The sequence below is a fragment of the Mauremys reevesii genome, linkage group 6 (genome assembly GCF_016161935.1).
Source record: "Mauremys reevesii isolate NIE-2019 linkage group 6, ASM1616193v1, whole genome shotgun sequence".
NCBI lineage: Eukaryota > Metazoa > Chordata > Testudines > Geoemydidae > Mauremys > Mauremys reevesii.
This window is the reverse complement of record NC_052628.1, coordinates 52,065,373-52,081,860: the sequence shown is the minus strand read 5'-3', so window position 1 is coordinate 52,081,860 and position 16,488 is coordinate 52,065,373.

Sequence of the window (16,488 nt, the reverse complement as noted above, 5' to 3'; positions counted from 1 at the left end):
AGCTATATTGGAGTAACAGAAACATCTCCAGTTGGAATCACTTCTGCTACATTGCTGCTTGGAGCCCCTTCAAGGAGGAAGCTGATCTCTCATAACAGCAATATTACTGCTAAAGATTGTTACTTGTTCTATTGGGCCTTGGTTTCCTATTCTTTATGTATATTGGCTTGCAGCAGCTTTGCCCCATTTATCTCTAAAATGGGCCATAGGAGATATAATAGTTTGTACTATAAACTGATATTGTTCTGCCTTCTTTCTCGTTTATCTTTCCTTCCTCACCTCTCTTTTTAGCCTTTTCCCTTCTTTTCTTCCGTTGTTTGTAAGTCTCATAGCACTGTTAGATGTCTTTTATTCTTTTAGTGTCAAACAGTTATATCCTGGTGCCTGAAGGACTGAATCTGCTGATCCTGAGCAATCTCAAATTCTGTTGCAGTCAGTGCGACTTGAGGGTGCTCATCACCACCTCACAGGATCAGAGTGTATCTTCACTGCAAAGTTAGCTCAGGTGATTGGCACTCAGGTCTGACCACTATAATTGGCTTAGCTTGGGTGAGAGCAGCCACACTGCAAAGCCACACTCAACTTGCTGCTTCCATACTGGTGCTGTACTCCTTTGTGTGTGGCGCTAGGACTTCTGGGACACATCCCATGGTTAGTAGTGTCTCAGCTTTAGGCAGTAGTCTATGAATTATTTTGCTGTGTATTGTGAGAGAACTTGTCAGTCCTTCCTGAGCACCTGAGTGAAAGTTGTCTTAGCCCACCAACTCAGTAAGTAAACCACTTCCAGTTTGGCGCACTCTAGATTTCTATCTGTGGCCTTTGTTCTAACCAGTGTCAAGGCTTGGATCCAGCTCAGGATGATGACCTGTTCCAGCTGTTGGTATTAATGCAGCTTTCATTTCAGGTGTATATATAGAACCTGAAATGTGATGATGGGCATTTTGGCAGCAGATTGTTACCCTGAGAAGGTGACATCATGCTTTGCTAAGGAGATCACACAGGCTGCATGCAGCCTTGGAGAGCGGACACACCTGATGCAGGTTTTAGTGACCATGGAATCTCTCTGTAGGAGGAAACACAAGCACATCATCATGCTCACCTGAGATGACTAGCAGTAGACCCAGAACTTTCCCATGAGGAAAGCTTCATTTGTGGACCTGTATGAGGAGCTTCCTTTGACCCTTCAGTGTGAGAACATGTAGATGAGAGGGGTTATATCAGTCCAGAATTGGGTTGCTATTGCCATCTGGAAGCTGGCTACCTCAGATTGCTACAGGTAGGTGGCTAATCAGTTTGGCACTGGAAGGTCAACGGTTGGTGCAGCGGTGATGGATATTTGCAAGGCAATTATTGTTTTGGTACATCCATGGTTGGTGATGATAGTGTCCCCAAAATAATAGTGTGCTTTGAGCAAATGGGCTTCCCAGACTGGCACTTCCTTCAAGGTGCACAAGATTATATGGTATTTCCAGTCTGGAAGCAGGGAGTACTTAGGTTTTGAGAAAATATGGTTCAGGGGAATTCTGGGAAGGTATTGGAGGATGTGAGTGACTTAGGTCTGCATCCATACTGTGAGTGGTCATGTTAGCACCATTTGGGCTATAGTCCATCATGTCTTACAGACCAGCTAGACTGAATTTAAAGCAGCATCACACTCAAGTGATAGGATTTTATGTGTGAGAGTCAAGTTAGGACAACACTCAGGTAAGGACCTGAGTTAACTTTGCAGTGAAGACATGCCCTAAGTTAGGCTGATCTTTTCTCATAGGCCTTTCTGGCCTTTGATGCCAGAAGGGTTAAGGACGTGACAGAGATTATACATTTTCTCAGTATCGCTCTCTCTCCAGCGCTCACGGTTGGCCTTGGTCAACAGCAGACTCACCATCTACAAGGAGCCCTTATAATTTGGTTAATCTTTGGGTCTGATATGAGGATCCCTGCTCTTATGATTTCAGGGGGACACATATGACCTGAGTCAACATTATCAGAGCTCTCCAGCTATGCTCATGAAATCCTTTCAGGACATGCTATGGACGTGAGGTGGAGTCTTCTGCATCCAATTTCAGGGGAGCAGGGCACACAATTTGAAAGATAATTGCTCTCTGACCAGATAGCTAGGGCACCACAGGGAGTTAGCATAGGAGAAAGGCAACATTAGGAAGCAAGCAGGCCTGAAAAAGGCAAAGAGCAGATAGCTAACAGGTACACAGTGTAGTAAAAGCACCAGACAGCAGTGTAGCCAAAAGCCAGCACCATTTCACAAAGCACACAAAAATTAAGGACTACATTTTAAAACTAGAAGGCCCACATTTTACACATGAGAAAAGTAGACCTGATTCTCCACTGCCTTGCACCTTGTCAAATCTTTTATAAATGTGCACATTCAAAAGAGAGGTGTAACATGCTCCCATTCTGATTTGATATTGTTCTCAACCCTCTTTTCAGTGAGTTTGCACAAGTGTAAATAACCCAGCCTGATCCAAGCATCAGGGCAGGCTTTTTTTCTAATGTTGTCTCTAGTTAGATTCAAAACATGCACTCCCTTTAAAATGTGTGCATCAGCCTCTGCTAGAATGTATGGTTCTGTGATGAATAAACAACCCAAACCCAGACATAGTCTAATCTTTCCCCTCTCATAGGTTGATTTTCTACAGTGTTTTTGTTTGTGATGTCAGCATTTAGACCCCTTTCTTTTTCTAGTGTTCAGCTTATTGTTTGTTTTTTTTTGTCCAACTTAACACTTCATTTTACATGTGTTGTTTGTAGGACAGCATCTAGGGAAGTTCAATGAAAAGGAAGAGAAAAAAAACAGAGACCAATCAGGTGTCAATCAGATTCTAGGCAAGCAACTTAAAAGCTGGCTTTAGTGGACATTTGAGGACACATTCTTCCTCCCAGCTTCTGACAAAGACGTAATGGTTGAGAAAAAAACAGGTATGGCTGTAGTGTTCCCACCTGCAGGGACATCCTTTTCTATATCATCCCTGAGACTGATCTCAATCATTTTTTGTGACCTACCCAGCAACTGGAGGCCTGAGCATCTGGGAGACTTTTGGTTGTTCCCCCCAGATGAACTGAGCAACAAACAGCCAACTCTAACTGGCCATGTGATTCAGTCCAGTTGGCATCCTCATTGATATAGATCCTTAAAATCCAGAAATGAGAGGAGTGTTAGTAATTTTAATTGCCAAGTAATTGTTAGGTGACTGAATAAGATCCAATTCTGCTTTTATAAATGTGGTATGACTGCTTCCAACTTCATGCCACTTTCATTCAGTGATTTGAAGGATCACCCGCACTGGTCCCCTGCTGCGGTCTCATTGCTTTGTGTTACTTGTCCAGGGCAAAGTACCCAAAGCTGACAGCTGACCATGAAAGCAGTGCCTCAGTGTATGAAGATGCTCCGGTGCTGCAGAGCTGGTGTAATGGCTTCTCCATCTTTCCCATCCTTTCCAAAAGAGTAAGAGACATGGATGAGGGGGAAGGGACATAGTCATGGTTCACTCAACCCCAGGGATGACTGGCTGCCACCCAGGGGATGATAATTAGCCAACCTAATTAAGAGCAGCCATCAGGTTGCTCTATGTAACATCAGGGGACCTGCGCAGCATACAGCAGGCCTGGGACTTGGAGTGCTGAGGTTGTTTCCAAGGTCCCAGCCCTTTTCTTTGCCTTCCTCTCTTCATGCCCTGGCTTCCTTTCTCAGCCACAGCAAAGGATCAGGGCTTTTGTCTTTTTACAAGTTTGCTTGTGAGGCGTTGGTGAAAAGAATGATGCTTTTCCCACTGCTGTAGTGTTGATATCTCTAGAGGGGCTGGGAAAAGAATCAGATAACATGGGAGATACAATTGCTGAAATAATCAAATTCATCCTTCACACCAGGCTGTCTGCCTTTGCATGATATCTGCCTGTTGTGTACACGGTGCTACTATAAATTATGGGGGTGATGATTCCAGCATCTATGTGGCTCTGAGAAATGAAGCAGAACATATTGTTCCTCTGCATGGGTCTACACATATACTTTAGAATGATGCCAGCATCACATTTGACAAGTTACATAGGGTAAGTGTTAGTTTTGATAATTTACAGTCATTATTCAACATCTGTCAAGGATCCTGCTGCAATGAAAGATTTAGTTGATTTGGCTACAATGAAGTGAATATAGCTACTTTGCCACAGACCAGTATGTTGAATGACTGCACTTCTATTTGCTGTTTAGAGACTGCAGAGAAGTTGGTCGACCTAAAATATTAGACTCAAACTCTGGCCAAATTTGACACAGCTGTATTAATATGAATGGAACTTAACACAGAATCAGCCTGGTTATGATCATAACTATTGTTTGTTCATATTCTTCTTCCATGTTCATTTTCCTCTCTCTTTATTTAGCATTACTGTGTGTAAAGATATTAGAGATGGGGGTGAGAAGGAGGGTCCAGCTGAGACATGGATAGCACATTTCCTCCAGGCTCAGTTATAGGGTGATGGTGATTCCATTTTTAGCTCTCTTAATACAGAGTTCCAGCCTCCCACACACGTGTCCCATATTGTTTGACTGTGGGGTTTTGGTAATATATATTACCAGGTACCACAACAAAAATGATGTGAGGGAAGATTGAAAAAAAATAGTTTTGTTTGGTTTGGAGAAAAGAAGACCGAAGGGGGCATAACAGTTTTCAAGTACATAAAAGGTTACCAGGAGGAAGAAGAAAAATTGTTTTCATTAACCTCTGAGGATAGGACAAGAAGCAATGGGCTTAAATTACAGCACAGGCTGTTTAGGTTGGGCATTAGGAAAAACTTCCTGTCAGGATAGATTGGAATAAATTGCCTAGGGAAGTTCTGGAATCTCCATCATTGGAGATTTTTAAGAGCAGGTTAGACAAACACCTGTCAGGGATGGTCTAGATAATACTTAGTCCTGCCATGAGTGCAGGGGACTGGACAAGATGACCTCTTGAGATCCCTTCCAGTCCTATGATTCTATATGTTGCATATATCATGTTTAGACACCAGGTAGAAAAGACATCAGATGGAGAATTCAGCTTATTTGTAAAATGTTTTCTAATGTCTGGCTACCATTTGCAAGCACAGTATTGTCGTCTTACTTACTGTTCCTCCTTTTCTCTTAACATTATCCTATCCCTGGTTACTTATTTCTCTAGCAGTCTCTGACATTTCTTTTCTTGTGTGTGTTTGCCTTTTTTGTGGTATTCTTCTTTATCTGTGTGTTTTACTTTGTTGGTAGGGTCTCTTCATCCTTATCTTTAGCAAAGTACTTTTTTTTTTTAATCTTTAATCTTTCTTTTCTCTATATTGGTCTGTCATTTTTCTGTGCTTTTTTCTTTCTTTAATTTTTTTTGGTCACTAGCTAACTGAGGGTTTGGGCTGGTGGGTTTTTTCATATTTTTTCTTTTCCATTTCAGCTTTTGTCTTATGATTTGTGTCTATGATTACTTGTGGTTTTTTTCCTTTGTCTCTCAGTGTCTCCCGATTTGCTTGTTTCTTTTACTTGATCTTAACATTTTTCTTCCTCTTTGCTAGTCTCATTATATTTTGTCTTTAGAACAATTGTTTTTCCTTTCTGTCTGTCTTTGTGTGCTGCCTTTTCCACTTTGGTATCTTACAGTGTGCCTTCACTTCTGTTCTCCTTTTGTAATATAGCGAGTTCTTTTTAAAAAAAATGTATTATCTAGCTTATCTATCATGCTGGACTGACAGCAATGAAGAGTGAAAATTTCTATTTGAGCCTCGTCCTACACTCACTGAAATCCAGATGAAACTCATAGATTCAAGGTCAGAAAGGACCATTATGGTCATCTAGTCTGACCTCCTGCACAATGCAGGCCACAGAATCTCACTCATCCACTCCTGTAACAACCTCTAACCTATGTCTGAGTTACTGAAGTCCTCAAATCGTGGTTTTAAGACCTTAAGGTACAGAGAATCCTCCAGCAAGTGACCCATGCCCCATGCTGCAGAGCAAGGCGAAAAACCTCCAGGGCCTCTGCCAATCTTCCCTGGAGGAAAATTCCTTCCCGACCCCGAATATGGCAATCAGTTAAATCCTGAGCATGTGGGCAAGACTCACCAGCCAGCACCCAGGAAAGAGTTCTCTGTAGTAACTCAGATCCCACCCTGTTTAGTGTCTCATCACAGACCATTGGGCATATTTACCTGCTAATAATCAAAGATCAATTAATTGCCAAAATTAGGCTATCCCATCATACCATCCCTTCCATAAACTTATCAAGCTTAGTCTTGAAGCCAGATATGTCTTTTGCCTCCACTGCTTCCCCTGGAAGGCTATTCCAGAACTTCACTCCTCTGATGGTTAGAAACTTTCATCTAATTTCAAGTCTAAACTTCCTGATGGCCAGTTTATATCCATTTGTTCTTGTGTCCACATTGGTACTGAGCTTAAATAACTCCTCTCCCTCCCTGGTATTTATCCCTCTGATATATTTATAGAGAGCAATCATATCTCCCCTCAGCCTTCTTTTGGTTAGGCTAAACAAGCCAAGCTGTTTGAGTCTTGTTTCATAAGACTGGTTTTCCATTCCTCATATCATCCTAGTAGCCCTTCTCTGTACCTGTTCCAGTTTGAATTCATCCTTCTTAAACATGGGAGAGCAGAACTGCACACAATATTCCAGATGAGGTCTCACCAGTGCCTTTTATAATGGGACTAACACCTCCTTATTCAGAATTAGGGGCCTTAATTACGTTTAGATGACATTCACATCCATAGTGAATCTTAGCTAACAGCCATATGGCTTTTAGCTCATGCAGTAAAGGCTCATGCATTAACCTCCAGGTTCAATCCCACCCACTGACAACCAGTCTGCCAGTGTTACACAGACACCTAGGAAAGAATTCAAAAGTGGTCTCATACTCCAGATTTTGTATATGTTTAGTGTCACCGACTTATATTCTCTGCTGTATGTAAGACAGTAAATATTTTTTAATTGTTGATTCAAGTAGGATTTCCCCCGAAATTTATGTTAGCTAAAGATCACTCAATTGAACCTGATTGAATTAAGTTACATAGCACTATGAAAAGCCTCACACATGAATTTTCCTAAGGCTTTGGACAGAGGTGCTACAGAGTGGAGTAAGCAAAGATCAAAAAACATAAGAATCAAGAGGAAAGGCTGAGAAGCCTCTTCTTTCAGTTTAACAAGCCACCTGAGGAAACACTTACATTCCTGATATGATGGGTTAGATCACAGAAAACCCCTTGGGAACTGCCAACTGATGTGCCGGGACTACCGCTGAGCCTGTTTTCCCTGGCAGCTAGGGACTTCAGTGCCCTGTCTGGTTTGAGCCAGGCATGCGGCCTGCTACAAACCCAGACCCAGGTCTGAACAATGTCCTCCAAAAGCAGCAGGCTTAACTGAAAACAGCTTAAGAAGTGCTCCTGTCTCCAGCCACTCAGATGCCCAGCTCGCAATGGGGTCCAAACCTCAAATAAATCTGTTCGACCTTGTATAAAGTTTATACAGGGCAAACTCATAAATTGTTCACCCTCTATAACACTGATAGAGAGGTAGGCACAGCTGTTTGCCCCCCAGGTATTAATACATACTCTGGGTTAATGAATAAGTAAAAAGCGATTTTATTAACTACAAAAAGAATTTAAATGGTTCCAAGCAATAACAGACAGAACAAAGTGAATTACCAAGTAAAATAAAATAAAACATGCAAGTCTAAACCTAATACAGTAAGAAAGTGATTACAGATGAAATCTCACCCTCAGAGGCGTTCCAGTAAGCTTCTTTTACAGACAAGCCGCCTTCTAGTCTGGGTCCAGCAATCACTCACACCACTGTGGTTACTGTCCTTTGTTCCAGTTTCTTTCAGGTATCCTTTAGTGGTGGAGAGGGTCTCTCTTGAGCTAGATGAAGAGAAAATGGAGGGGTCTTTCTCTTGTGGGTGGAGACCCCTCCCTCCCCCTGTATAGAATCCTGGCTACAAGATGGAGTTTTGGAGTCATGTGGGCAAGTCACATGTCCATGCATGACTCAGAACTTTTACAGATGGCAGCAATTGCCCACATGCTACCTCAAACTTTCCCAGGTAAACTCCTTATGTGGATTGGAGTCTTCCAAGGTTCCATTGTCCGTTAAGTATTTCTTGATTGGGAACTTAAATTGCAAATTCCTTTCTTAAGAAGCTGCCCAAATGCCTTACTAAGCCTACTTAAAATCAAACAAGTACACAGCCAATATTTATAACTTCGAATATAAAAATGATACATGCATACAAATGGGATGAATATATTCATTAGATCATAACCTTTGTAGAGATATGTTACATGGCATATGTAGCATAAAACATATTCCACTTATGTCATATATACATTCATAAACATATTTCCATAGAGCATTATGGGGTGCAACATCACACCTGAATCACCCAGACCTGGCCAGGAAAGGCAGCTAAGACATCAATAAACAGGCCACTCCAGTCTTTAACTATCTCCCTGCACTACTAAGAAGCATTCATGGAACAGGTCCTCAAGGAATCAATCCTGAACCACTTAAAGGAGGGGAAAGTGATCAGGAACAGTCAGCATGGATTCACCAAGGGCAAGTCATGCCTGACTAACCTAATTGCCTTCTATGATGAGATAACCGGCTCTGTGGATGAGGGGAAAGCAGTGGATGTGCTATTTTTGGACTTTAGCAAAGCTTTTGATACAGTCTCCCACAGTATTCTTGCCAGCAAGTTAAAGAAGTATGGGCTGGATGAATGGACGGTAAGGTGGATAGAAAACTGGCTAGATGGTCGGGCTCAACGGGTAGTGATCAATGGTTCCATGTCTAGTTGGCAGCCGGTATCAAGTGGAGTGCCCCAAGGGTCGGTGCAGGGGCTGGTTTTGTTCAATATCTTCATTAACGATCTGGAGGATGGTGTGGACTGCACCCTTAGCAAGTTTGCAGATGACACTAAACTGGGAAGAGTGGTTGATACGCTGGAGGGTAGGGATAGGATACAGAGGGACCTAGACAAATTAGAGGATTGAGCCAAAAGAAATATGATGAGGTTCAACAAGGACAAGTGCAGAGTCCTGCACTTAGGACGGAAGAATCCCATGCACTGTTACAGACTAGGGACCGAATGGCTGGGCAGCAGTTCTGCAGAAAAGGACCTAGGGGTTATGGTGGACAAAAAGCTGAATATGAGTCAACAGTGTGCCCTTGTTGCCAAGAAGGCTAATGGCATTTTGGGTTGTATAAGTAGGGGCATTTCCAGCAGATCGAGGGATGTGATCATTCCCCTCTACTCAGCACTGGTGAGGCCTCATTTGGAGTACTGTGTCCAGTTTTGGGCCCCACACTACAAGAAGGATGTGGATAAATTGGAGAGAGTCCAGCGGAGGGCAACAAAAATGATTAGGGGGCTGGAGCACATGACTTATGAGGAGAGGCTGAGGGAACTGGGATTGTTTAGTCTGCAGAAGAGAAGAATGAGGGGGGATTTGATAGCTGCTTTCAACTACCTGAAAGGGGGTTCCAAAGAGGATGGAGCTAGACTGTTCTCAGTGGTAGAAGATGACAGAATAAGGAGTAATGGTCTCAAGTTGCAGAGGGGGAGGTTTAGGTTGGACATTAGGAAAACCTTTTTCACTAGTAGGGTGGTGAAGAACTGGAATGGGTTACCTAGGGAGGTAGTGGAATCTCCTTCCTTAGAAGTTTTTAAGGTCAGGCTTGACAAAGCCCTGGCTGGGATGATTTATTTGGGTTTGGTCCTGCTTTGAGCAGGGGGTTGGACTAGATGACCTCCTGAGGTCCCTTCCAACTCTGAGATTCTATGATTCATTGTGCCAACAGAACATCACCAGCTGGCTCCTTGACTGCAGTTCCAGCTTGTATTCTGTGAGAGTCCAGAAGACTGCAAGAGCTGAAGAACTGGCAAATCCCCAGTTATCTTAAGTATCTTATTTTTTTCCTAGTTGCTTTTATTAGCTAGGAGATAGCCTAGCCTTTTTATATTTTTTAATTTTAGGATGTGATTGTGTGGTTATGTGTATATGTATGAGCACCCATAAAGTCCACATAGAAATATGTCAGTAAGGAAGTTCTGCACGTTTAAACAGCCCTAAATATTGTTTCATAAAAATGCTCATTAAAGTGTGTTCTGTGTGGTATGTTTATAAAGTCCTGAGAGACTTGAAATTCTCATCTATATTTTTTCTGGTACTCAAGAATTGTCAAATTTCTGCTTATCAAGGATATTCTATTTAAAATTACAACTCCTCTTCTGGTAGGGGGAGAAAGGGTTAGCTACCACATATGAGTAGAATTCTAAGCAGGGAGGTTTAAAATTGGCTATGAGGTTGTTTTTCAAATATTAAGCAATAATTTGGTTTCCCTGTGAAGACATTTAACCAGCTCCATGTTATCCATTTGATTGACTTTGGTACACTCTGTCTTTGGTTGACATTTATAACCAAATAGACTGCCACCTTTTCAGACTCCTCATTAGAATTAATAAGGATTGATTGTTTTTAGTATTTATTTGATGATTTAATTCCAATCTGTGCTGCGACTAACTTGTTAATTTGACCGTGATTTGATATTGATTTAGCAACTGTATTGCTTCATTTTGTATTTTAGCTTAGTAGTATTAACAGTGCTAAGCTTTGGTAATGTGTTTTCTAGATTTTATTAAGTTTGCTTTAATAACATTTACAAAATTGATACTAAGTCACATTTCTTTAAATAAGCAGCGTGAGAAGAGAACCTCTGAGGATACCAGCCAGTCTATTTAAAAGCCTGACTAGTTCCCCTTAATTAGCCTTTTGTCTTACACTGTTCTTTAGAATCTGGACAGACCAGCAAACTCATTACACATAAGCCACCAAACTGCCATCAGATGGCAATGATTTTCAGTTACTATACCTGGGACATATTTGAACCAATGAGCTGTAGGTGAAAAGCTATATAAAACATATTTGCCATCCAGTTCTGCAATATACTATTCTAATTCTCTTTTGATCTCTCCTTTATTGTTTTATGCTGAATCCTGATCACAGTGCACTCTGCTTACCTCCATAGCCCCAGCAGTGGTCTATCATAGCACTCTTTCAGAAATAAGGACCTGCAGCTAGCCTGTTTACCTACTTGATTAACCCCCAGGCAGTCCAATGAGTGCAGCTAGGCCCCAAATGAGCTTCCTGATTTGCCAACATGCCCTGTTGGTCGAGGTGATCAGCGGAGGTACTTTTAAGATCAGCAGCAAGGTACTAAGTGCTCAACACATTCATGTATAGCTGCGACAGCTCTTGTGTCTTTTTAGTTCCTGCTTGGGGCATTACCTTGCCCAGGGGAGGCTCTAGGTATTTTGCCGCCCCAAGCACGGCAGGCAGGCTGCCTTCAGCGGCTTGCCTGCAGGAGGTCCCCGGTCCCGTGGATTCGGCGTCACGCCTGCGGGAGGTCCGCCGAAGCCGTGGGACCAGCGGATCCTCCGTAGGCATGCTGCCGAAGGCAACCTGCCTGCTGCCCTTGCAGCGACCGGCAGAGCGCCCCTCATGGCTTGCCGCCCCAGGCATGCACTTGGTGTGCTGGTGCCTGGAGCCGCCCCTGACCTTGCCTCGTTTCGGTCAACTGTTCCTGACCCTCAGTTCCGATTCTTGACTGCTGACTTTGATTCTGATCCTTCACTGTGGTGCCTGACCTCTGGCTCAGGGTCTGAGCCTGGGCTCTGATTCCTGACAACTGAGCTCTGCTTTAACCAGTCACTGACACATTTATTCAGTGCTCATGTCGTATAGGTGTATGGCCCTCTGCAAAGTGAGCACAGAATGAGTGTAAAATATAAATTTCCCAAGCTTAGAGGTAAGTTTAGGTTTAACTCTGAATTTGGGGAGTATACACTAAAACTTCCTGTCTTCTCAGAAGTGTGTTATTTGTTTGGCAATGTTAGAAACATAAATAATCTCTTAATAGTGTTGATAAATCAAGATCAGGGTCTCTTATTTTGTATGCTATGGCTCTTGGGCTTCTCTTTTAGACAAAGTTAACAGTGATAGTAACACAAAGTATCTTCAGAAGGTAGGTCAAAATTAGTGAAAATTGAAAATTATTTTCAAAATTGGATACATCATTACTCAGGATCTTTACGTTGCTTTTTCTATTGACATTAAAATGAACTATTTTGGGCCCTAAATTAAGAAGCTCTGAGTACACTGGGATGGAAACACTGCTGGAAAATCCATTTGTGAACACTTTTTTATAAATTGCGAACTGCTTTTCAATTTGGCAATGTTTGAGCCTCTTGTCATTTGCTTATTCACTAACATGCTAATGAATGGGCATGTGTCCACACTGATATCTGGGGAATGAATGCTCTAGATACATAAACCAATATTCACTTACGAACAAGGATATTAAATTGCAAATATGAGCACTTGCTATTAGTGAATCATGCCAGACGTGCCACCTCCTGTTTATAAAAGTTTCAGTCATCTGGCCAATGAACAAAAACAAGGCCATGGGACCTAATGACCAATCACACAATGACATGGATAATGCCCCAAAGCAAAAGAAATAGCTGAACGGAATTGTTGTCAGATGTTTCAGGTTTTGATACAATCCCCATCAGGACAGTATGCTTTCTGGGGTAGGGACTGTCTGCTGCTGTATTTATACAGCACCTAGCACAGGGGTAGGCAACCTATGGCATGCATGCCAAAGGCGGCATGCGAGCTGATTTTCAGTGGCACTCACACTGCCCAGGTCCTGGCCACCAGTCTGGGGGGGCTCTGCATTTTAATTTAATTTTAAATGAATATTCTTAAACATTTTAAAAACCTTATTTACTTTACATACAACAATAGTTAAGTTATATATTATAGACTTATAGAAAGAGACCTTCTGAAAACATTAAAATGTATTATTGGTACATGAAACCTTAAATTAAAGTGAATAAATGAAGACTCGGCACACCACTTCTGAAAGGTTGCCGACCCCTAACCTAGCACATGCCTGACTAACCTAATTGCCTTCTATAATGAGATAACCGGCTCTGTGGATGAGGGGAAAGCAGTGGATGTGCTATTTCTTGACTTTAGCAAAGCTTTTGATACAGTCTCCCACAGTATTCTTGCCAGCAAGTTAAAGAAGTATGGGCTGGATGAATGGACAGTAAGGTGGATAGAAAACTGGCTAGATGGTCGGGCTCAATGGGTAGTGATCAATGGTTCCATGTCTAGTTGGCAGCCGGTATCAAGTGGAGTGCCCCAAGGGTCGGTGCTGGGGCCGGTTTTGTTCAATATCTTCATTAACAATCTGGAGGATGGTGTGGACTGCACCCTTAGCAAGTTTGCAGATGACACTAAACTGGGAGGAGTGGTTGATATGCTGGAGAGCAGGGATAGGATACAGAGGGACCTAGACAAATTAGAGGATTGGGCCAAAAGAAATATGATGAGGTTCAACAAGGACAAGTGCAGAGTCCTGCACTTAGGATGGAAGAATCCCATGCACTGCTACAGACTAGGGACCGAATGGCTGGGCAGCAGTTCTGCAGAAAAGGACCTAGGGGTTATGGTGGACGAAAAGCTGAATATGAGTCAACAGTGTGCCCTTGTTGCCAAGAAGGCTAATGGCATTTTGGGTTGTATAAGTAGGGGCATTTCCAGCAGATCGAGGGATGTTATCATTCCCCTCTACTCAGCACTGGTGAGGCCTCATTTGGAGTACTGTGTCCAGTTTTGGGCCCCACACTACAAGAAGGATGTGGATAAATTGGAGAGAGTCCAGCAGAGGGCAACAAAAATGATTAGGGGGCTGGAGCACATGACTTATGAGGAGAGGCTGAGGAAACTGAGATTCTTTAGCCTGCAGAAGAGAAGAATGAGGGGGGATTTGATAGCTGCTTTCAACTACCTGAAAGGAGGTTCCAAAGAGGATGGATCTAGACTGTTCTCAGTGGTAGAAGATGACAGAACAAGGAGTAATGGTCTCAAGTTGCAGAGGGGGAGGTTTAGGTTGGACATTAGGAAAAACTTTTTCACTAGTAGGGTGGTGAAGCACTGGAATGGGTTACCTAGGGAGGTGGTGGAATCTCCTTCCTTAGAAGTTTTTAAGGTCAGGCTTGACAAAGCCCTGGCTGGGATGATTTATTTGGGTTTGGTCCTGCTTTGAGCAGGGGGTTGGACTAGATGACCTCCTGAGGTCCCTTCCAACCCTAAGATTCTATGATTCTATGACCTCCATTCTTGGTTGGTTCCTAGGCATTACTGTAATGTACAATGTGACACTGGTAAACCAAGTGCCATCTCTGGCCAAGACCATAGGCGTTTGTCAATTCTTAGCTAACCCATAGCTGGAAACCAAACCAGCTCACTTGTATGCTAATTTTGTTCAAAAGAGATATGTTTTATAAGTATGTATTTAGCATTTAGAATCTATGAAATGCTTCATAGAATGAAATAATAGGTTTGCATAATGGTTGTTACATTACTAGTAACAAATTAATAAAAAATACTGGCACAGATCCTGCAGACACTTCACTTTATGCAGGGTGAACAGTCTCATTGACATCTTTGCAATTATTCAGGATATATGACTAAGTCTTCTCAGAATTGGGCCCAAATATGTTAGGTGAAAATTCACAGTTAGAAAAAAGGGTTGAATTCATTGTACAAAAATTGATTCTGTTCTTAATGGTAGGAATTACTATATAGACTAAGGACTATGTACTGACCTTGAACTACCATTGGTATTGAGAGAAAATGGGTGTGAAGATTGAAAGAAGCACAGAGCAGTCATACTGATTCTATAGACTGGGTTGAGGAACTTTTTCTGACACTAATTCAGCACCTGGTAGCAGACTTCCTGGCAGAAAAGTCTGTTAGTAGTCATTTAACAATGTTAGTCCATATTCTACCCTGTACACAATGCAGTCCCAGCCTGAGTCCCGGATATGAAAAGTTGTGGGGTAATTTAAAAATAAACAAACCCATGATCTTAACTTGCCTGAATTTCTCTGGTGTCTGTTTTATCTCACTACCGTATTTTTTTATTTGCTCATTTGCTGCTTTCAATGTGTACATCTTGTTTCTTATTTCTTTGTGTTTGTCTTCTGTTGCCTTTTCTGTTCTTCCCTTAGTATTGTGAAATGATTTAGTTTTAATCACATTTTTAGAAAGGCAATAAATAGGTTAGCATTACTGGGGAAAAGGTAGGAAAGTGCATGCAGATTATTAAATGCTTGCTGCAGAATTTAGAAAAGTCCTTTTTCCCAGATTGGGCTTCCATTGGATGCAGATTTGTGTTGACTAGCTTCAAAAGCTAATGAACTGACCAAACATTAGACTTAGTCTAATTGCCTCTTCCAGTCACATCATCACCACTCTTTTGCCAATGGCACATTTGTCAACTACACTTGATCAGCTGGGAGTGCATTTGGTTTTTTTTGAAGTTTTCTGAGATTGTGCTCCACTGTAATCAAATAGATGTGTGCACAGCAGGCAAGGCTTCTGGGCATGTTAAAGGCAGGAAACAAAGAGCTCATCTATGCTAATAGCAGTGCAGCTGTAGCATTTATTGAAGATGCTCCTACGCTTCTCCCACTGGCGTAGGTACTCCACTGCCCTGAGAGGTAGTAGCTATGTAGACGAGAGAAGCCCTCCAATTGACATAGCATGGTCTACACCAAGGGTAGGTCAGAATCACTACAGAGATAAGTTCATTGTGTAGACCAGGGCAGATAAACTGAAAAAGAGCATCAGTAGACTAGGGGCGAATTGCCGTCCACCCTTATTTTGGTGATTAGATGGTTCAGATAACTAATACTGGGATATGTTGGTCTAGATTAATAGTGTAAAGATAGGGGACTAGATATCCTGTTTTTAAAGAGACTGTCCCATATTTAAGCCCTCGTGCAGGTATCCCAGTTTTCTCTTTAAATTGGGCAAATTGTCCCATATTTTCTGTCTCCCTCACATCAGTAATGGCACGTCCTGCTCCTGGCCAGATCCCTGCTTGCCAGCTCCCCACTCAACAGCGCTGAATGGAGGTGGAGGGTCCAGTGGCCGATGATGGGTGTGGGTGTGCAAGGCTGGTGGCAGGGCCAAGATGCAGTATGTGGGGCCAGCTGCTCCCCAGTTGGTCCATCAGCACAGCCCCGGTTGCGTGCCAGTTCTCGGCCAGCAGGACTCCGTCCCCCGTCCCATTTCCAACCGGGGGCTTAAAAGGAGTGGAAATAGCCCCCTAAAACTACCCCCTGCTCAGGTGAGTTCCCTGGCTGGAGCAGAGCAGACATAAGGTCTCTGTACCAGTCCCCAACCTAGGGCATGTGCTGGAGACAGAGAATGGGTGTGGCTGGTGTTCACTGTGCTACAGCTATGCTTTGCTTCCCATGGCCTTTCTGGTGTGACTGACAAAAGGTATTTAAATTACTATCCCTTAGAACTGTGAAATCTTGTCCAGTGGGAACTGGAAATAGTAGTTGTTTAAGGGCCTTTCTTTCCTAAAA